At 38.9% G+C, this 23,881-nt stretch overlaps 1 protein-coding gene across 4 annotated transcripts in view; it reads right to left on the bottom strand.

The window, feature by feature from the left end:
- The window catches only part of Kcnj16 (potassium inwardly rectifying channel subfamily J member 16), a 54,767-nt gene extending 31,175 nt beyond the window's left edge, over window positions 1-23,592 (bottom strand). Inside the window, exon 1 of one of the 4 annotated variants that reach the window (XM_069993172.1) lies at window positions 23,404-23,592. The gene's annotated coding sequence lies outside the window, so the exon portion shown is untranslated. Of the gene's footprint in view, window positions 1-22,664; window positions 22,690-22,765; window positions 22,843-23,403 lie in introns of those variants that run through there. The other 3 variants (XM_069993169.1, XM_069993171.1, XM_069993174.1) reach the window with 3 other exon arrangements.
- Window positions 23,593-23,881: the final 289 nt, after the last annotated feature.

Raw genomic sequence — 23,881 nt, 5'->3', positions numbered from 1 at the left:
GAATGCCAAATGGATGAGTCAAGTAATGGAGAGAGAAGAATTAAGCCCTGGTGTGGATCAACAGATGAGAATTCATGTAACAAGGAATAACTAGCTGAGCTCCTCTGTTGGTCAGTTTTCATAGACCAGGGCTTCAGTCCTCCCCCCAGCCCTGCCCTGTACACACCCCTGCTCTTATTTTTATGATGACTCCAAATAATGAAAGAGGAAATCCTTCCTTAAACTCAGATAAATACTTGTCTCCTGGCTTTCACCAGACTTTCCGGTCCTTGCACTGTCTGTCCCCCTGACGCAAGGCAAAACAAGTTTTCTCCTTGCAACAGGCAATTCTTCAGATAAATAAAGATAACAATCCGGTCATCACGTCTTACCCTCTACCCCAGGCTTCACTTCTTCCAGTAAAAACAAAAACAAAAAACACTCCAAAGTCTCCTGTTGTTCCCACTACCTAGAATGGTGACTCAATCTGTCACTTTGGGTAGAGAGGAGGGAAGGGACCAATGTCATAATCCTGAATAACTTGCACAATTGTAGACAACTGGGGTGGCTGGAGCTAAGATTAACTTATTTTTAAGCAGTGGAATGCTGGTTTTTTTTTTGTCTTTGTTTATGTTTTTAAATTGCCTAATACTAGAGCTCTAACTCACGCCTTGAGCATGCTAGATACTAGGCAATTGTTCTGTTACCGAGCTGTACCCCTAGTCAGTTTTGGTCAAATTTAACAAGGAACTCTCTTTGGAAGAAAAAAAAAAGGACTGATTTGCAAAGTTTCTTGTTTCTATGGAGTAACTATTCCAAACATACTTGATTTGGAGTTGCCAATGTGAGATCTCAGGCTGTGGTTGTTAAGGTGCTTGAATAATGTCTTTCTGAGTTGGTTTGAACCACCTCTGGCTCCGTGTTATGCTTTAATTCATACTTTAATTCAGAGTTGTTACCACGCTATAGTTGTATATGTCACTTTTAAGATGCAGTATCTATCTATCTATCTAATATATCTATCTATCTATCTATCTATCTATCTATCTATCTAATCTATCTATCTATCTATCTATCTAATTTATTTATTTATTTATTTTTGTGCCAGTACTGAGACTTGAACTCAGAGTCTGGGGTGCTGTCCTTTAGGTTTTTCACTAAAAAGCTAGTAGTGCTCTACCACTTGAACCACACTTACACTTCTAGGTTTTTGGTGGCTACGGCAGGTCAAAGTCTCATGAACTCCCCTACCCAGGCTGGCTTTGAACCACATTTCCCATGTCAGGTACCTGGCATACAATATATTTTAATTCACAATTAATGGACTGTGTTTGACCAGGCAAAAGCCAGACTTGACTTCACTCAACATTTTACTTCAAAAGTTCAATGCATGTAGAGATAAACAAATTGCAAAGAGAGCCTCTGGCTTCTAATACGTGAGTCACAAAAATAAACGTTAGCTCATTTTTACCAATAAAATCAATGACTAAGTGCATCTTCCCATTAAATTAGATATATCTTACATTAATTCTGAGGACCTACTAAGCCATAAATGATGGAATTTTTGTTTGTTGTTTTAATTGAAGGAAAAGAAATTGTGCTTGATAAGGAGTAGATTTGTAAGAAATTAGCTTGTTTAGGCTGACATGGAAAAAAAGATTTATTTCAGAGTCTTAAAATGTGTTTATATAATTCATTAACAATTCATGTCCTTATCACAAGCATAGGAAAATCTATAAATATTTAACTTAAAATCACAGTAATGACTAAGCTTAGTTTTCACAGTTAGACTTTTTTTTTTACTCTTGGGTAGTCTCCTAATATTTTTTAAAGCTATAGACATGTTTGTTTTTGTTCTCTGGTGAATCTATTCTACAGTAGTTACTTGTTGAGTCACATTTTCCCGAGGGTGCAAATTCCACCCTTCCTCTCTTCATACTGAATGACACTGGTAGCGAAAGATTGTGTTAGTACTGAACAGGAGGGAGCAGGAAAAATCCTGTTTACTTGCCTTGATCTGGGGACCTCTGAAGGGGACAAGAATGAGCAGAAGCTGGAGAGCAAGTTTACAGTGGTGAAGCGCATTGGAATGCATATGGATTGCTCTCAGGAAGTATTAAAAGGCTTTGACACAGAGACGGAACACAACTGGACACTGGTGGCTCACACTTGTAATCCTAGCTACCCAGGAGGATGAGATCTGGAAAGCCAGCCCTCAGCAGGGAAGTCCATGAAATTCTTATTTCTAATTAACCTGCAAAAAGCCAGAAAGAAGTGAAGCAGTGTCTTCAGTGATCCATCACCAGCTTTAAGCCAAAAGGTTAAAGGACAGTGCCTAGGCCCTGAGTTCAAGCCCCCAGTATTCACCTCTCTCTCTGTCTCTCTGTCTCTCTGTGTCTCTGTCTCTCTCTCTCTCTCTCTCTCTCTCTCTCTCTCTCTCTCTCTCTCTCTCTCTCTCTCTCTCACACACACATACACACAAACACATACAGAGAGAAAAACAATGAAAACAATATGATTAATGTGAGATAAAATCTTTTAACATTGGAAATTCTGGTTCTGAGGGTGAGACTAGATTGACCCAAATGCAGGATAGAGAAACAATAAACCAGTGAGGAAGGAGAACATTGCCTAACCTCAGGGACTAGAGCAAAAGGAACAGATTCAAGAGATACTGGGGAGTCAGCATCCACAATAACCAGACATTCATTGGGGGATTTGTGAAGGAAAGTAAAAGAGAAAAGAAGTGGAAGAGCAGAAGGAGAGAAGGAAAGGAAAGAACCGTGGTGAGGAGCAAGGAGAAGTTTATTTTGCTTTTATGGAGGAAGGAAGGGTGAGGAGAGCAGGCAGGAGTCCAGATTGAAAAGTAACCCAAACCATTTGAAATAGCTACTGTAGGAAAGTAGCAAACTTTGTGATCACACTGGGGCTGTTCCGAGGGTCTCCTCCTCCTAGCAGTCCCTTTAGAATTTAACAGACTAGGGATGTTTAGAAAGAGTTGCTGCTTGTCATCTCTTTCTCCTTTATGAGCATCCCTGGGTATTTCTACTGGAACTACCAGACAAAAATAAACACTTTCTGATTTAAGGATCTTCGTAAAGCAATTCCTTCCATTCTTGGTTTCCAAGTTCAACCACTGCATCACCTCTGTGAGAAAAAGCCACAGATGTGCCCCCACAATATGTGTTGCAGAAATGTTTGCTTGACACCTCCCGGCTACAACTCCCTGACCTCCCTAGGGAGAGAGGAGCACATGGCTAGGAGCTCTGTAACTCAGTCAAAGGACAAACTCCTCCTGAGGTCATGTCTCATTTGAGGTTGAGTGGCTCACTGGATTCACAAAAATGCACCTAGAATGCCCAGGAATTTTTCCTTTGTTTGATTCGGATATTAAAAGTTGTTGTACGTCATGTCTGCACAGTGAGCATTTCACTGTGTCGGATTATTATTATTTTTAATAGGGTTGGAGTTGAAAAGGGAATACAGAATACTTCAGAGGTTAGAAGAGGTGACCTATCTGCTTGGCTATCCCTTCTGGATTTCTGAAATATCATATTTTAAATATATGTTTCTCTGTCCTGTGCAAAAGCAAGCAATGTAATGTGATCTCTGGACTAAGTTATAACTTAGTTGGAACCAGTAGAAGCCATGGGGAATGCTAACATCAAAATACATTCCTGCCTGTGTAATATTCAATTGTGCTAGGATTAATTTAATAGTTGGTAGATACTATCACCTGATTGTGAAGATAGTTTTTAATTCCTCCCTTCACTTAACAGGGCTTACCTAACAGCTACTCAAATCTGAAACATTTGTGAGTTGTTCAAATCTGACCTCTGAATGTTGTGCTGTCACAGTAAATGTACAAAAATGTATTTATTTGGAAATACAACCATGGCAAGAAGACAAAGAATAATAGTTAGTACATATTGAGTATTGCGGATGAGAACTTTGGTAACCATAACAACTATGTGTTTCCATTCTTAAGCAAACTTACAAATATGTTTTATAGCAATATGTAAGTAAGAAAAATGAGATTGTATCACAAATTTATATGAAAGACCATAATTTTCAGTAAATAAAGGAAAATGGAAATTCTGAAGAAAAATGGGAGCAAAGTTAAACTATCCACATGTAAATGTCATATTGGGTTGGGTAGTTCCATAAAGAATACAACTACCCAACTTAGACTATACATATGAAACTCCCTGAAGTGCAACTTTTGCTGATATATCTAGAAAGGGAACTGTGTAATGTTACCCATTTGTCTGCTATAGGTCAAAAGACTCTCAATCCCAGTCTGAGCCCATTGCTACCATTCCTATGCCTACCAGAATTATTGACGTCACATTTGATATTTGGTGCCCTTCCCCAAGTAATGGTCCTATTTGTCCATGACTAACCTTGCAACTTAATACTTTATTGGTAGAGAATAATCAAGGCTGTGAGAATAAACAAAGACATTCAAACTCAAACAAGCAGAAGTTACTTATCCAGAGCTTGCTATAGCAAGAAGTCGTGTCGTTCGTTGCATTGGTCAGAGATGCAAAGGCAGAGAGAAGTGTGGGAAAGCATTAAAGAAAAGACAACCTACCAGATTTACTAAAATTATATAATATTGAACACAAAAATCACCTGAGTAGAAAAAAAGTCATGTAACACAGAAAAGACACTATACCTTTCTGGCAAATGGAAGTGATGTATCTATGAGTTTTTGAATGTCAGTCATATGGATGTATTATTTGCACCCCGGAAACTGGCAGTACAGCCTGTCTGTAGGGGTATGGACTGAAACGATGTCTTTCCTTCGGGTCAGGAAAGAGTTACCTGGGAACATAAATTCTGTTTTCATTGACTTCAGTTGCTCATGTAATGTGTGCGACTGTATCCCGCCAACAAGTAATAAGGATAATCTGTCTTCCGTCACTGAAAGATTGTTGAGAGGGTAAATAGACTTTTGGTGGACTTTCCCCCTTAGCTCAGAGCTTTCAGGCCTATAGTATTTTATGGAAAGGGGAGAAAGAAAAAAAGTAAAACCCTTCAGAACAATTACCCCATTCAGTCATAAAAACCACTGCCACACTTCTATCTCCAACTACTCTTTGTATAGAAGTAGAAGGAGTAGGTTCTGTGCAGATGAGTTGCCCTGTTTTACCAGGACACAGACTTTGGCAGGAAGATAAGTGAATGATTAAATCTGAAGTAGAGTTGAAAATATAAATGCTTAAGGAAATAATTGAACGTTCAGGTACAGCTAAGACTGGACAGAAGTGGAAGTCACCAGCTCCCCTGTCTAGACTCTCTTGGAGTTAGGGCTAAACCCAGGTAGGATGGACAGAGTAATTTCTTGGGTTACCAAATGTTTGTGGTATCGCATTCTGCCTTGATCTGAAGTGTGATGCAAACAGAGCTTTGTGCTCTCTGTAAACACTGGAATGGCTATTTTTAATCTTTTTTAGGTGCACATAGATTCAATAAACAGATTGGAATAAAATGTTGCACGTAGTTGTAAGTCTAGTTTATGGCTAAATATTTTCCCTCCTTCCTAGCAAATTAAGCTTCTTTAAGAGCGTGCTCTGGGGTTGGAGAGGACTACTACAGTTGGGGAAAACCTGGAGTCTCATGTTCTAGTAACTTAGGACACTGTGTTTTTCTCACTGTCTTCTCTCCATTAGGAACCCAATTTGAGAAAGAATAGAAACAAGTGATAATAATTAACAATGATAATTAATAGAGGATTTGGGAATGCTGGTTTTCTTGGCATTAAATAAAAGCATGCAAAGTATGCTGTATTCTCTGGCAGTTAAAAACTACTATGTAAAATATCCGTTATACTTGACTCTTGAATTAGATTGAATTAATTTAAAAATAAAAACTTAAGGAACAACTGATCTAGGGTAGTTCCCCAGTTCCTGCTATGCAATGCTCTAGAGCTTTCCTTATAAAAAGAAGCACATAATTGAGGATAAAATGACCCTAAGCACACAACAGCCCAGTACCTGGTACAGGAAAAGTTGTTTTGTTCTGTGTTGAGGGGTTGGTTTGAAGTCTTCATTTACATCTCTATAATTCAGCTAGTTAGACTATTTTATTGAAATATTCTCTTTTCACACCAAGAGTAACTATTTTAATGATGTTTCATGATGGGATCTTAGGAGTATTAAAAATAAAACAGAGCTGTTGATTAGAATGAAAAGATTTCAAAAGTGAAAACTTAGCCAGTGACTTACTTGTGCCTATGATCCTAGCTACTCAGGAGGCTGAGATCTAAGGATCCTGGTTCAAAGCCAGCCTGGGCAAAAACGTCCATGAGACCCTTATCGCCAAATAACTAGCAAAAAAAGCCAGATATAGAGCTGTTGCACAGAGGTAGAGTGCTAGTTTTGAGGCCCCAAACTTCATGGACAGCACCTAGGCTCTGAGTTCAAGACCCAGGGCCAGCATTAAAAAAAAGAGAGAGAGAGAAAGAAAGAGAAAAATTGAGAGGGAGCAAAGAAAGGGATGACATTGTCCAAAAAGAAATGTATGACCTGACTTATATAACTTATATAACTGTCTCCCTTCTGCACATCACAAGAAAAAATAAGCATTAAAAAAGTACTAAAAACTTTCATACACTTTGGTAGAATCAAAATTTTAAATCTTTTCTCATTGAGCTTTAGTTGATTTCACAGACATTTGAAACTGGTGACTTTTTAAGTTACTGAGTTGTCTTTAGGCATACAAATCATAAGCAGCTCAAACCCTGGGACTAAAATGTACTCTTTGGTGCAAAGCTATTGTGATAACATGGACAGAATTATAGAAACAGCAAATTAAATGCTGTTGGCAAAGAAATAGCTGTGTCTCATTGGTTTCTCTTAAAGTTACTAGTTGGGGGGAAAATAGAATCACTTAGCTGCACTTTCTTTCCTTTCGAAGGGAAGTATTCACCACCTTTCATATAGCCCTTAAGTTACCTGTAAGTTAGAACGAGCCATGCTTCTAGACTGGCAAATAACATTGCATCCAAAAATGGTGGTCACATTGTTGTCTTCCCACAGAGGATCAAATGTAAGGAATGATTGAAAACTAGCCTCTGGAATAAAAGTAAATCCCCTGAAACAAAGTAGTTGCTACGATTCCACCCCTGCCTCCCATATTTACTGCCCCTATTTTCTGGTAATTCTGTATCATAGCTGTCACTGACCCAATTAACAGAGAACAGAAGTTCTATAGTAATAAAAGGCTTTGTCTTGCACCAGTGGCCTACCTAAATGTTAATGGGTATCAGAATTAGACACAGCTCTGCTAAAGCCCATTCCTCACATGAGAGTTTTTGGCTCACTAGGTCAGGGCTTAAATGCTTGCATTTCTTATAGAGGATCACTGGTGTAAACCATATAACTCATAAGCAGCAGATCTTAGATTAACACCCAAGTCTGCCAGATTCTAACATGCATGCTGATACAACAGAAGAGGCACCTACAATGCCTGTAATTGCTCTGTCTCTCTGAACCCCTTCCCCCCTACCTCTTATGCTATTCAAGGCTTTGCACTTGCTGGGGAGGTGCTCTGTCATTGAGTCACTCCACCATCCTGTTTTGTGTTGGTGGTTTTTGAGATATGGTCTCACTTTGTGCCTGGACTGTGATCCTCTTATTTGGGCTTCCTGTGTCATTGGGATGGCAGGCATAGACCAGGACAGTCAGCAATGGATCCCAATGGAAGATGATCACTCAAGCGCATGTTTTTGCCCAGACTGGCCTTGAATTATGATTCTCTGATCTCTACCTCTCAAGTAGCTAGACTTACAGGCTCCACTCGCCACACCAGGCACTCAGAGCATTTTGTAGTTTGATGGCAAGTGAAAGAGGAATGGATGTTGTGTGGAGGACTTGGAGTACGGGTTCCTTTGTCTGTCATTTACTGCACTATCATTTAAGTTACCCAATCCTTGACATTTCTATTGCTGTAGTAAGATTTCTACTACTTAGACTAACAATTCTCCCAGAGTGGTTTTGAAGATAAAAATGTGTCAATCAGCGTAAGAAAAAAATGTCCCATGCTCCACAAATGTGGCTTGTTCCTTTCACTAGAAATCAAAACAAGATGAACAAACCAAGAAAAAGACAAAAATATGCCAGTGAGCAGTCTGATCTTTAGTTTACGCACTGCAACTACGTAAAAGGAAATGTTGAATATTAACAAAGAAGTTTATTAGAACCTTCAGGAACACAGTCATCTCTAAGATGAACATGCTAATGGTTTTCAGGGTAGAGAAACTACAAATCATTTTGTTCCCAATACTGTTTTCCCTCAACTTAAACAAAGTAAACATCCTATTTTTTTCCCAATAGGACTTTCTTTCATGTGAGCAATTTTAACTCTAATTAAAAATCATTTGAATCTAATTGGTCTGGGGGGTCAGTAAAAAAGTAATTATGGGGCTGGGAAGGTGGCTCAGTGGTAGAATGCTTGCCTCATATGCATGAGACTCTGGGTTCGATACCTCAGCATCACATAAGCAGAAAAAGCAGGAAGTGGCATTGTAGCTCAAGTGGTAGAGTGCTAGCCTTGAGCTGAAGAGCTGAGGGATAGTACCCTGGCCTAGAGTTCAGGCCCCATGACCAACAAAACAAATAAATTAAATATATATATATATATATGTATATATATATATATATAGTATGTGTGTGTATATATATGTATATATATATATATACATATATATACACAGATATATACATGGTAATGGTTTGCCTTCTTAATCCCAGTACTTTTCTATCCTTTAGAGCATACTAAACCTATTTTAAAAAGGTGATCCTTTTAGCTGGGTGTAGTGGTACATGCCTATAATTCTAACCTTTAAGAGGTGGAAAGCATAGGATGTTCAATTCAAAGCTAACTTGGTCTATATAACAAGATACCATGTCTAAACAAAGGCAGGAAGGGGCTAGGACCTGGACACATTGTTGTACACCTGAAATTCCAGCTGTTGGGAGGTAGAAATGGGAAGTGTGATTTAGCAACGACAATCCAAGCAACAAAATTAGCAAGACCTGTGGACTAACCCAGTGTGGTAGAAAGTGCCTGTACAAGACACAAGTAGAGAGTAACAGTCAGAAGCTGGTCCTGAGCATGAGGTATCACAACCTATTCAAATAATACAGGGGAAAGAAGGACAGAAGGCATGGCATAGTACATGGATGACAAGGGTAAGGGCCTGAGTTCAAACCCCAGGACCACAGAAAACAAGCAAACAAAAGCAAGCAAGTGGAAAACACCAATCAAACCAAAAAGCTGGAGATGCAGCTCAGGGGGAATGTACTTGTTTAGCATGTACATGGGCCTGAGTCTGATCCCAAGCATGGCTGACTGCAAGTTTCTATCTGATAGTCATTCATAAAATAAAAATTTAATGTCACTGATAACATCTTCTGAGATAATGAAATACGTGCTATTCAATGAATGATGCACACAATACATTGGTGGGTGATTTCATTCTGTGATTACCCTGCATTAACTGTTTCCAATAGAAAAGCAAAATCTAAGCTGGCCCCATAGCCTCATGAAAAAAAGTCTCATAGTAAACAATTCCATACCATGAGCATCAATGTCTAACGCATAAGTCATTTAAGATTTGATATTTAAGGCAATAGATTGTTACCGGCTAATAGGATTATATTTTTTTAAAACCCAACTCTTTTTTTTCCATCAATGAAATGCTGCTTTCCTTCCATCTGACATTATGCTAGCTCGGTGAAGTAAGAGTGCTGTGGATTTGTGCTTTGACGATTCTGTTCCTGTTTTGTTAGCTTTTGATGAAAAAAAAATGAGAAATCACTCAGGCACATCTGAGGTTCCACCCTTTAAATAAAGCAGGGCTAGCTGGTTTTTCCATTTCTGATCTGCTTGTTTAAATATAAGGCATTCTTAAAATGTCCTGGTAGAGGAAGAACAATTTAATTTTGATGTGCAAAATAGAATCCTTTCATTTAAATAATAGCCAGAAGCTTATAGCAAACCTGGGACAAAAAAATAAAATAAGAAACTTGATTCTCTCTCATCTTCTCAGTGGCTAGATGCTTTAGGATCCCATTATGAGGTATGTACAAAGTGGTGTTTCTGTGTGTGTGTGTGTGTGTGTGTGTGTGTGTGTGTGTGTGTGTGTGTGTGTGTGTGTGTTGCTTAGTCTCCTTAATTATGACAGAATACAGGTATAAGGGGAAAGGAATTTCTTTCTATGGCAGCATAGATTAGTGGTTAATAACATTCTATGGAGAAAAACTGGACAAATACAGTTATATCACTTACTATACTAGATATATGCTATTTGAAACATGCATGGTCTCTCTGTGCCTGTTTCCTTATGGTTTTGTTTTTTGTTTTTTGGGTTTTTTTTTTTTTTTTTTTTTTTTTTTTTGTCAGTCGTGGGGCTTGAACTCTGGGCCTGGGCGCTATCCCTCAGCTCTTCAGCTCAAGGCAAACGCTCTACCACTTGAGCTACAGCGCCACTTCTGGTTTTCTAGTGGTTTATTGGAGATAGGAGTCTCACGGTCTTTCCTGCCCGGGCTGGCTTTGAACCGCGATCCTCAGATCTCAGCCTCCTGAGTAGCTAGGATTACAGGCGTGAGCCACCAGCGCCCAGCTTGTTTCCTTATGTTTAAAAGACTGAGTTTTCTGGGCTCTGGTGGCTCATGCCTGTAATCCTAGCTGAGATATGAGAACCCAGTTCAAAGCCAGCCTAAGCAGGAAAGTCTGTGAAACTCTTAGCTCTAGTTAACAACCAGAAAACTGAAAAAGGAGCTGTAGCTCAAAATGGTAGAGTGCTAGCTTTGAAAAAAAACAGTCAGGGACAGACCTGAGTTCAAGCTCCATGACCTACAAAAAACAAACACTTTGAATTTGACATGAGAATTAAAGAATTAATATGTGTGTGTGAATATGTGTGTGTGTGAGTGTGTGTATTTGACAATACCAAACCTTAACCTAGATCTTGAATTTGCTATTCAAGTGCTGTACTACTTAAACCACACCCCAGTTCCCTTAATTTTGTTGTATTTATATATATATATATATATATATATATATATATATATATATATATATGATTATGTGATTTCTGACCTAGGACTATGATCTTCTTGTCTTTGCCTCTCACATAGCCAAAGTTACAAGCACACACCACCACACCTGGCCTTAGAATTCATAGTTGAAAGGACTAAGAATGATACACAACATTGTCTATCACTTTGTGAAATGAAAGGCACTCAAAACTAAAAGGAAGATATAATTTCTGTTGTGAAATATCACCCATGCCTTGGTAAGCAAAGCTTTATGGTTCTTTTGGCATCTCATATTATTTATCAAAGACTCAGAGATATCTTCTTTTCATGACTCAGGTAACAAAATTCTTGGAAGATGGACACACACTATTCAAGAAAATGTTAAGGCCAATTATTATGACACTTCACATAGTATCAGTAGAACATGGCTTTCAGGAAATTTACAAAATCCACCCACATGAAGGGAAGAGAATTGAGGCAGAAGATGAAGGTAAATAATTGATCAAACATGAACTAATAAAAAACAGATGAAAACTTGATAGAAGATAGTTTGACAGCGAGTCATTTTCCTCACATGGATTTGGTCTGACCTTTTGAGGATCTGTTTCCTGTTCCTTCAGTTAAATGATCAAATAACATTGTTGCTCTCTCTCTTCAGTATACCTCTGTGGATGTTTCTCAGCTTCAATGAGGGATAAGTTATTGGAAAGCAGGACAAATATTATCTCAGCAAAAGTGTATGGGGGTTTGGAAAATTGGACTTCATTCCATGAAGGATCTTCCATCTAGTAAGCTGGTGCCTGTAGCTGCTATCCATTCAGCACCACCATTTTACTTCGAGAAAAAAGTAAAAAGCCAGTGACTCCTACAGAACCCAAACTCATTGCGATTTCTAGAGTCAGTTCACCGCCCCCATGTTTTGCCTTTTTCAGTAGAGGTAGACTACAATGGAGACAACGTGGAGCTCCAAAGAACCACACACGTTGGAACACTTTCAGACCTTGCTCACATGCATTACTGTCCACGCTCTCCTCCTCGTGAGAGAGGCAAGCACTGTTCTCACACCCACTATGAAGGCCCTGCTACCAGGAAGGACAGTAAGGGTTATAAGAGAATGCACATCCACCAATTGTCCTCCTCTTAAGTGGAACATGAAACATGAACCAGTGGTGGAACCAATTTAGCTAAACTTGGGAGTACCCGCCTCCCAATTCTATCCCCTCCCTAGGTCTGGGGCTAGCCTGAGATCTAGGAGTCATTTTATGTAAGGTGGAAGAGAGCCAATAGTTCTATTTCTCTACATCAGAGAGTGAGGCAGGACACAATTTTCCATGGCAACTGACAAGGGTCAACCCTGGCCTTGTGGTGCTCATGGTTGGTATTGGCAAGTGAGTCCATCGATTCTCAGGGTCTTGCAAGTCTCCTCCTTCAGTGGCTTTAGCTTTAGTTCCTCCGTATCAAGCTGGAAGCTCAAAGGCTGTCAGAGAACAACAATGAATACCTCATCATGGAGATCTGTAGCTATTCCTCACTGATTTTATTTATTTCTAAAGGTGAGTGGTTCCAGTTACATAAGTCAGGTAATGAGTATATCTCTTTTTTTAAACAATGTCACCCTTCCTTCATTTTCTCCCAGTTTTTCCCCTCCTGAACCCCTCCCTTCATGTTGTATAGTTCATTTCCAACATAGTGTCTGGTAAGTAACACTGCTGAACTGTTTCCCCCTTTGTCCTATCATTTCTGTACTTCCCCTTCCCCTCTCCAAATTAGATAAATTTGCATACAAGACCCAGGGTACAGATATCAAAAACAATGCTAAAATGAGGGGAACAGAAGAAAAAAAAGAGAAAACATCTGCAAACAGTACAATATTAAACCTCTTGTTACCATTTCTTAGAATTCGTTTTGACAAGTATCATTTTATATAATCACATGTACATAGTTATTGAACCCTGGTGATCCTCTCCTAAGAACATCCTCCTTTGGTCTCACTGTGTGAACGTTTAGAGTCTTATTTAATTAACCATATCCAAGTGTAATGTTTGTTCTTTTATTATCCATTGGGTTTAGTTCTAGATTTACAGGCACATTCTGATCATTACAAATGAGGTTAACCTTGTAACTTGTGTTTCTTTGGGTATGGTTCTTCCATTGGTCCTTCCCAGCACCTACCCTAAGGTTCCAGGTTCAAGTATGAGACACAGAAGCAATAGTTCACTAAGGCAGTGTATCCAATTGTGCAACATCAAATATTTTTAATAAGCCATGTGTAAATAAATATATATGCACACACTATGTGTGTGTGCATAAGTAGAGAGCACTTCTCTCTAGCTGTGCATGTATCTGTTGAGTTACTTCCTTATGTGTTCTCCTTAGAATCCTGCTTTTCTAACCAAATCTGAACAGATTAAGTCTCTGAACTGTTGGTGGAGGGAATGTCCAAAGGAATGAGCACAAGATTATCCTTTGATAGATGAGGAAAGTAATCACGGAGAATGGCTTGATGTCCAATAATAATAAATAAGCTGGTAGAATGAGAGCGGACTTCTGACTTAAACCCAGCATTCTGTCTCCTCTTTCACAATGCCTCCCCTGGTCTTTCTCACTCAATCCTTGCTAGACTGAGACACAGGGTTCATGTAGGTGAACCCTTAATGCCATCTTTTGCAATCCATCCAGGTGTGAAAAGACCCTCTGATCACCGGCTCCCAGAAGAGTGGCCTGAGTTAATAGCACTGTACCTTAAGGCAGTGAAGCATAAGGAGCAAGCAGCTTTGGAAAGAGGACAAGCTCGATAAGTAATTGCTGCAGTCCTTTGCTGGAGACCCTTGCAGTTCTTCAGAAAACCCACCCCACATCTTAACCAAAGTGTCTTCTATAATGAATAAAAAACATCACTAATACAACTCTTCTGTATTGCTGGATGTTCAAGATGTCCTCTCTTCTTTCCCCAGAGTTAGTCACAGATAACAGGGAGAGTCATGGAATCGTAATCCCAAGAAAGACAGACACTATAAACCTCCTCCCTTGGCAGCTGCCACAGAGGTCACACCCTCTTCTATAGTGCACTCCTACCCTGCGGCTTCCCATGTCTCCCCCCCCCCTCTACCTTCCCTTGCTCTCTCTCTCACACACATACACACACACACACCAACACTCTAGCCAAACTTTCCTAACTAGTAAGTCTTCATTGTCAAGCAGATGTTCTGCATCCTCTATAAATTTCCCAATTCCCAAGGCCTCCTGTGTTATAACTGTCTTCTTTTGCTAGACATTTGACTCTCCCAGTGGCAAGGAATGCATGGATCAAACCTTCGAAGTTCAATCAGATGAGTTAGTGCCTCAATTCAGGAGACAAGGAGATGGCACACTTTTCACTAGGGAAGACTGGGCGAGGAGGCGTTCGGACCAAGAATAGGTGACTCACATGTCGGTCACATGTAAGATCAGGTGAGACTGAGATCAAGCGGATCCCAGGTCAGGACCAGGCTGTGTGTGAAACCCTGGGAAGCTGGAAGGGTGGGCAAGTGCCTGTCATCTCAGCTACAGTTGGAAGCACAGATGGGAGGTTGGTGGTGTAGGCCGGGCAAAACGCAAGACCTTATCCTAAAAGTAACGGAAGAAAAACTAACCAACATCACTTTTTAAAAATGACCAGAAGAGCTACAAGAGTGGCTCAAGACTTAGTGAGAGGTCTTTCATTATACGATTTGCAGGTCTTTTCTTTTTTCTTCTTTCCTTTTTGCTTTGCTTTACTTCTTTCTGTCACTGTTTTGATTTCTGTAACCTTTGTCTTGTATGTACGTTTATCTGACTTGGACAGGGGAAAGAGAAGCACAGAGATGGTAGAACAAAGGGAGAACCAATTCAGCAGTGATATTCACTAGACACTATGTTACAAATGAACTATACATCTTGGGGGGGGGGGATTTAGGAAGGGAAAACTTAGGAGAAAATGAGGGAAGGGGTAACATCATTCAAAAGGAAATGTACTCATTACCTGAATCATGTAACAATAAAATTTAAAAATAGTAATTTAAAAAAAAGAAAAAAAGACTTAGTATTTCTTCCTAACTAGGATAAAGCCATGAGTCCCAGTACTGCCAAAAAAAGGAAAGAAAAACAAACAAAATTCAGCATTAAAAGTTTTGTTACTAAATGGCAAGTCAGTTACTAGGTGCTATGATTTTAATATCTATAAAGAAACCCCAACTTATGGTGTAGCAATTATCAATTACCAATCATATAGACATTTATAAACCACACTCACATGCACACGTCACAGAGACTGAACAATGAATGGGACTGAACAACTTCATTGGGACTTTTTCTCATCTGCCAGTTTTGTCTAACTTTGCGTGTCTGTGCTTCTGTTGTATGACTTTACCCAATAGATCACAGGCAAATTCTATGTACAACCAACAGACAAACAGCACCCACTGTGTACATTAGCAAAAATCAGGGATAAGCCAACACTGTCATTTGTGCAGTGTACAGTCTTCTGTCTATAGCAAATGCAGTGCTTAGCAACACGTGTCCAGACTCCTACTGTATTTTACTTCTGGGAGTATAGACCCACATTGCATTTCCTTCTGCCTCATTTTCTTGGGTTTTCCTTATGATTTTTGCTCTGTGCATTTTTGTTTCTCTGAATATTGCTCTTAGCATGTGAACTCTTAGAGTGAATGGTGAAATCTTTCACTTGACTCCACAGTGTTATCTAATACAGTTATATAATACTTCAGTCTTGAGGAAACAAACCCACCCATCTATTCTCATAAAGCTGATGTTTAAATAGGAGTAACTCTGAAGTCTTAAATAATTTGCTCATGTGAATCACAGGATGAGCTCTTTGTTAACTTCCATGCTCATGCTAGCTCAAGTCTGACTCAAACAAAAGGCAAACTCAACATTTCTGATGGGACAATTACTGGAGTATCGCTCATATTCATTCCCAACTTTCTACTGCATGCCTAGGAAGGATTTTACTGAGCCATCTATAAATAGAACCCAAAAGAACAATATCAGGACATGAAAGGGCTGGTTCATTGTCTAGTTAGCTCATCAGAGATCCGTGAAGTGTGTCTTTAGGGTATTGGTTTGTGAGATCTATGTAGTTCTCCCACAGAAAATCCAGTTGGCTGAATCAGAGATCTGCTGAATAATTGTTTTGCGGTTCAACCATTATACCAGGTGCCTTATTTTGTGAGGTTACTTCAGATTATTTTCCCAAAGTAGAGACAGAATGTCCTGAATTACCCATTGTTTGGATCATTCTCACATGAGACAAAGAGCATAGTTGTGAAAAGACTGGCCAAATCTGTGGGTGAGTAGATATTTTTCTGGGGCTGAGCCAACAAACTAATCAAGTAGGAACCAAACCCAAGATTTGTGTCTCATAAAAACCAGCCTGTAATCATGTTTCTCAAATTTTTCCATGAAAGAAAAATAACTTCACAAAATAGAAGTTATTCTTAACCCACACTCCTGGGGAAATCTGAGGATAGAACCTAAAGGATTAGGTCTAAATACAAAATAGTCCACCGCCTTAGGATTTCTTTCTTTAAAATGTGTGCAAGGCTTGGATTTTGTTGTGCTACATTACAAAGTAATTATCGCACTGTGAAAATCATGCTTTGAACTGCTTATAGGTGAAGCTACTTGCTGTCTCTTATTCCCCTTCCAAGCTATGGAGTTTAATTAATGGAATAATGTTTAACCTGTGGCTTTTCATGACTCCTGACTGTTAACTACTGCTATGAACTCAGTTACTGAGAGGTAAAAATGAGACACATAAAAAATGAACTTCAAGCCAGGTGCTGGCCTGTAATCCTAGCTACTCAAGAGGCTGAGATCTGAAGATAGTAGTTTAAAGCCAACCCAAGAAGGAAATTCTGTGAGACTCTTATCTTCAATTAACCACAAAAAGTTGGAAGTGGAGTTGTGGCTTAAGTGGTAGAATGCTAGCTTTGAGCAAAAAGAGCTCAGGGACAGCATCCAGGCCTGAGTTCAAGCCTTATTACTGGCATATATACACACAAAAGAGCAACTTCCAAAAACAGCTTGGAAGCCTGATGACAGACAAAAAAAAATGAACTTTAAGAAAGTACAGGAGCTGGTTCATGCCTGTAATGATAGCTACTCAGAAAGCTGAGATCTGAGGACTGAGGTTCAAAACCAGTGTGGGCAGAAAAGTTAGTGAGTCTCTTTGTCTAATTAACTACCAGAGAGCTGGGAATGAAGGCAAGGCTCAAGTGGCAGAACGCCAACCTGAGCAGAGAAGTTGAGTAAGTGTAAGGCCTTGAGTCCAAGCCCCACAAATACAAGAAGGTTATATGATGCTCAAAATATAGGATATAGATAGCTTTATTGAAGCAGAAGCGATGGTATTAGATTTCAAAGACTATAGGCATCTGTTAAAATGACTGCTTCTTTGCCTCAATTAAAATAAATGTCTTTGTCTTTGTCAAGTTATGTTAACTAAAAAGCTATACTAAAAAAAAACTAGCTAAGCTATTGGCAGTGCTGTATTAAGTTAGTGGATACTTCTGCATGCAGATGATATTTTTAGGTAGATCCACTTTGTGGAATTTGAAAATGCATATAATTAATAAATGATAACTCTTAATTTCTTTTACAAAACCTGGAGTTTTAGCCTCATGATGTCTTATAACTGGATGGCATCAATGTACCAGAATAAAGATGCCCCAAGTTTCTGTGACAGTTCATTTGGTATGCTAACTTGGACAGGCTATGTTGCCCAGTTATTTGGTCAAAAACCAGTCTGACTATTACCACGATGACATAAGCTAGATATTATGAACATTAATGACCAGTAGACTTTGAGTAAAGCAGAGTATTTTTGCAAAACATGGGTGGGTCTCATTCAATCAGTTGAAGACCATCAGAGAGCCAGGGCAGCCTTCCCAGAAAAGTAGCGACAATCCTTCCTCAACTCAACACTGTATTTTGGAAACCCTCGTTCTTTCCTGTCTACTGGCATTGCCTGCAAATCTGAACTGAAGGCTGCAGTATAAACTACTACTAGATTTTTCCAGCCTTCACTACAGACGTTAGATTCTCCAGTCTCTAAATCATATGAACCAGTTTCTTCAAATAAGTCCTTTACACACCTGTCATAACTACCTTGAAGGCTTATATCGGAAGACCACTGTTTGAAGCCAGATTCTGCAGGAAATTTCCCAAGACCCTTTTTCTACCCACAGCTGATGAGCCACTGTCCTACTAGGCAATGTGGGAAGCTGAGATTGAAAGGCTCAGGATTCCAGGCCAGCCTTAGCAGAAGAACCCATGAGACTTCATCTCAGTGGAAAGAAGCAGGACCTAGTGGCACTCACTTGTGATGCAGCAAACATGAGAAGCCTGAAACAGATAGATTACATCCAGGCTCATGCTTAGGGAAAGAAGTGTAACATTATCTTTACAATAATCAAGAAGGAACAGGTGGCTTGTGCCTATAATCCTAGTGACACAGGAGGCTGAGATAAGGAGGATTACAGTTTGAATCCAGCACAGGCAGACCAGTCCTTGAGACTCTTATTGTTATTGTTGTTGTTGTTTTTAAGTAGTTGTACAAAGAACTTGCCAGTTAATAAAGCAGTTTATGAACACAAGGTGTCTTGATCAATGCCACCCCTTTCAACATTCCCACCCACCCTTTCCCCACTCACTCCTTCCTTCACTCTTCTTAATTCCACCAGATCTACATTGTATTGTTGACTGTATTCTTCCTATTCTCCTCTCCATTTGTCTACCCATTTCCTCTTGATCCCCCTCCACCCCTTTCAAATACTGAACTTTCAGTAATTTTCAAGTTACTGAACTTTGCCATTACCTTCCTAGGCAATTATGCTATTTGAGTCCTCCCTTGAATATACCATATTTCAGTTAATGCATTTGTATACACTTACATACCACCCAAGACTCTTAGCTTCAATTAACTGACCAAAAGGTAGAAGTAGTCCTGTGGTTAAAGTGGTAGAGCATTAGACTTGAGCAAAAAAGCTCAAGAACAGTATCTAGGCCCTGAGTTCAAGTCCCAGGACCAGTACATTTAAACACAAAAAAATCAACAACAACAAAAATTCATGGCTAGAAGCATGACTCTAGGTTAAGAGTATCTGTCTAGGAAGACCAAAACCTTGAGTTGAAATGCTCAGCACTAGTAAAAATTAAATAGTCTCTTAGTCTCTCTCCCCTGCCCCTCCCCCCCTCTTTCTCTCTCTTTCGCTCTCTCTCTACACACACACACACACACAGACACACACACACACAGACACACACACACACACACACACACACACACACACACACACACACACACACACCTCTGCTCTTCCTTCTCCTCCTTCTCCATACCTCCTGCTGCTTCTACGTCTCTAGAGAACATTGACTAATACAGTGGCCAAATTATAGGGAGGAAAAGACAATAATTAAATGGGAAATGTCAGAAAGATCTTCAGGATGGAAAATCTGGTGACCGAATTCAGAGCAAAAACAATCTGTCAGAGTCTGAAAATGTTTTGAATTCCAACAGCATACTCATAACCACACAGACCTGTCACAGACTTGACTATCAAACTTCTTGCTTTTGGGACAAAAGTTCAGCTGGTTGATGTTCTATTCCTAGTGCATATTCTCTGGGTACCAGATCAAGGCTTTGCCCTTAACTAGCCTTGCCCTTAACAGACCTGTTTTTTCTGGCCAGATATTTAGGGCAGGACCTGGTTTTGATTATTTTTGGTACGAGATTCTCTAGAACACTAGGATTCAATATACAATAATTGATTGGATGGAAACAGCCTTTGGATTTTTAAAATAGGAACCTAATAAAATAATAAAAATTAATTTTTCCTAAAGCAGATACGTGTTTTTGTCATGTTAGCTAAATAAATGCTTTTCTTCTCAAAAAAGAAGGAAGAATTGGATTTTTTGTCAATGAAAATTAAAAGATATTATTAAATGTAACAATGTCACGTGATCACATAAAAGTCTTTAAAAGTATACTTATATAAATAAAATAAAATTTGAGATATTATTTCTGAAATGTATAAAGATAAAATATCCTCCTCCTCCTCCTCCTCTTCCATTCATTTTTCTCCTTGTTCTCCTTTTTTTTTTTTCATTTTAAGACAGGATCTTGCATATGTAGCTGAAGTTGGCCTCCACCTCACAATCCTCTTTCTTTAGCCTCTCAAGGCTAGGATTACAGGTATGCAGTCACACTAAGCATTTTTTTAAAAAGCCAGTTGCTCAGAAAATCTAATTCAGGCTGTTTCTCCTTCATATGATTACCTAGAACATAGCAAGCATAAAATTGTTATATCCACTTTTTATCATAGAAATAGTTGTAGAGATGGTGATATCCAAATAAACTTTTCTTTTTTTTATTGTGAAAATACTGTACAGAGGGGTTACAATTACATGGGCAAGATAATGAGTGCATTTCTTATCAAGCATTGTAGCCTCCTCCTTTGTTTCCCCTTCCCATCCCCTCCTCCCCCCAACTCACACCCAACCCTCCCCCTCCCCACCAAAGTTGTAAAGTTCGTTTTCAACATAATGACTTGTACGTCTCATTGTTGCAATGGGTCCACTTGTATCCCTATTTAAATTATTTATTTTGTCTCTTCCCCTCCACAAATTATAACAACATCAAATACAGTGAAAGCAGGGGTTATACTGTGGGGGAGGGACATACAAAGCAACAAAGAAATAATCTTATAAATGTGTTAGAAACAGTCACATGAAAGAAAAAAAACATTTGAATACATATCTTAGGGTTCATTTCCCTAACATCAACTTATCTGATCTTTTCTGCTTGACTCAGACATATACTAGATATTGCAAATAAGGGAAACCATGGGACCTATGTTTCTTTGGGCCTGGCTTACTTCACTTAATATAATTTTTCCAAGTCTTTCCATTTCCTAACAAACGGGGCAATGTCATTCTTTCTGATGGAGGCATAGAATTCCAAATAAACTTTTCTATACATTGTTCCTTTCCTTTTATTCTAAAACAGGAATTTGAACTCTGGGCCCTGTGCCCCCTCTGCTCGGATCTCAGCCTCCTGAGTAGCTAGGATTACAAGTGTGAGCCACTCTACTTGGCATCCACCTTTTGTGTCAAAACCTAGGTTTAAGTCTACTTTTTCTAGAACTAGAAAGCAGCATAGTACACTTAAGTGTAAGCTCTATTTAGGGCAAAATGGGAAGAGCATGTGCAACACTAGATAAGTGAACTAAACAAAGAAAACACCCATAGTATTGGGTGTCAGATTATTTTAGATGCTCTTTGTTTACCTATTTTTATCTTCAAAACTCTACAGTTTGCAGATTCTTCTCTTCAATTTATAATTCTCTTAACTGGCACTCATGGCTAAACTTTATTCGTAAGAAACACTCTCAGCATCCTTAAAAATGTCCTCTCCTAATTCCAAATAAATATTTAGAAAAATGTATTCCAACAGCATACTGAATGTCCCTTCCACTCTGGCCTTTCTTTCAATTCCAAATGTTGTCATGATTTCATTTAGTGTGAGACTAAAGTCTTAGAGTTATCATAGATCTCATGTTCTAAAACTAAACTTGGAAAAAAAAAGATAATGTCTATCAGTTACTCAAGTCCCTTCCCCACTTGGTCTTCTCCATCCTATTTATTCCACATACACTTCTCTTGATTTGAACTAAACTCTGGACCTAGTTCATTTTTTAAATTTTCTTTGGACTTAATTTCAAAAGTTTCTTAAATGTATTCTGCAAAACAGTTGTGGTTTAGATGCTTTCTATAATTTTATTGCTTAAAAATAACACATAAAAAGTAGTAGGTCTATATTTCCCATAATAATAGGGAAAATACTTTTCTTTGTAAGGTGTTGGGACTCTCTGTGCTATGTGAGGAAACATGCAGAAGAAATATTAGCCTCATTTTCACCCCCAGAGAGTTCAGTCTGTAAGTCTTGAAAACTACAATTTGTACTGTCAAAATCCATCCAGTCTATGGAATAGTTCTCATTTACCACTGAACCCACCCACCATGGAAATAATTCAAGTGTGTAAGTTACAGAATTCATGGCACTCAGAGAAGACAGATTTGCAGGTGCACACTTTGCTGAATAAATTCTTAAGGACAAGCATTCTCAGATGATAATAAACAAGATTAAAACAAAGGAGCAAGGAAAGCTCTAGAAGAATGAATGTAAGCATGGCAAGAGAGAACTTCTATTTTACATTTAGACAAGTCTAGAAGAATGAAGGTTGGAGTTTTCTCTAGGAAAAAAACTCACCTACTTTTCATGTCGAGTTATATTTTTATATATACACTTTTGGTGCTTGAAGTTATGTGTTAATAAATACATATGGATAAATAGAGGTTCTAATAGTTTGTCATGTGGTATGAACACAATGAAGTTACTAGCTTTCTCTATCTCTTTACCTATTTCTATCTAGCTATACATATAGTATGTTGACTATTTAAACACCATCATGAGTCTGCTTTTGCCCAAAGCTTTAAAACAAATGAATCAATATGCCACACAATCTGACTCCAACTTTAAGCACTTGTATAAGGAATGAGATCATTTTTCACCACATTTAATTCAGCATTGATACTTACCTTGCTGGACACAGACCATTGCTGCTTTCTAAATAAAGAAGCCAGCAAGAGAAAAATCTTACACAAATGGCTACATAATAGTAAAACAGTATGATACTTACCTTTATGCATCCTCTCCCATTGAGAAGCTATGAGCTGGCTGTTTTCAGCTGGGCAATGGTAAGAACGTTCTTTGGTTAATAATAAAGGAAAGAAAAGCTCCAGACATCAAGAACTTGGGTTAACCATTGACATAGATTTGTTCCTATAATTCCACTTGGGAATCTGCATAGGTAGCCCTTGGCATTGTACAACCCAGGTGATAGCTAGTCAGCTGAGACAGAGATTACCTCACTGCCTCTGTACCTCTGAAGGTCACTCAAATATACCCTGACCAAGTTTTCCCTTAGTCAGGCATACAAGGAGGAAGAATACCTGAGCCAAAGATATGCTCAACAAGGCCAGTAAATGACTCAAATTTACAAACAGGCTTGCTGAGAACTAACCTATGAAAACTCAGGTCAGTTTCCAGATTTCATCTGAATCATGCAAAAAAAAAAAATCCTTTCCACCAGCACATTGTCCGTATCCAGGCAGGGAAGGGCTGAGATTGCATATGACAATGCAAATGGAGACACGGTAACTGGAATCAAGTAATTGAACACCCATTTCTTCCTTTACCTTACGACCCTTGAAAAATTATTCATCCCAGCAGTTTAAACTCTAGAAAAGAAAGGTAGGAGCTAAACTGTCTTCTTACCTTAGGAACCAGAGCAAGAGATTGAGATGGTAAATAAAATTCTTCCTGTGGTCCAGTCCTCAGTGTGCAGTCTTCCAGTTGCTCTACCTGGCAGTGGGTTCCTAATGCTAATGGGGTTAAATGAAATATGGAGGGGGTCATGTGGCACATTGAGTGTTGAGAGAAAGAGGTAGATTTAAAAAGCTAGCATCAGGATTATGGTCCAGGTAATATAAAAGTAGTCATGAGGAACTAAAGAAACATCAGTTGTGTCTAGGAAACCTTAAAGGAATAGCTTGGTGGCTGGCTATGAGTGCTTTCCTTCTTTGTTTCAAGGAGCATTGGTACACAGACGACCTGAGAGACTACCATGCATGGTGAGCTCTCCACGTTTAAGGGTCTTGGCTAGGTAGTGGTTCTCGTTGCTGTTTGCATTCATTTTGTTTATTTTCAAGCAAGAGATTAAGTCTAGGGCCTCTGCCAACTTGAGCTCTACAAG

This window comes from Dipodomys merriami, unplaced genomic scaffold (assembly GCF_024711535.1).
Source record: "Dipodomys merriami isolate MVZ:Mamm:240054 unplaced genomic scaffold, mDipMer1.0.p SCAF_42, whole genome shotgun sequence".
Classification (NCBI taxonomy): Eukaryota; Metazoa; Chordata; class Mammalia; order Rodentia; family Heteromyidae; genus Dipodomys; species Dipodomys merriami.
The sequence above is the reverse complement of the archived record's forward strand: the minus strand, read 5'-3'. Positions and strand labels throughout refer to the sequence as shown.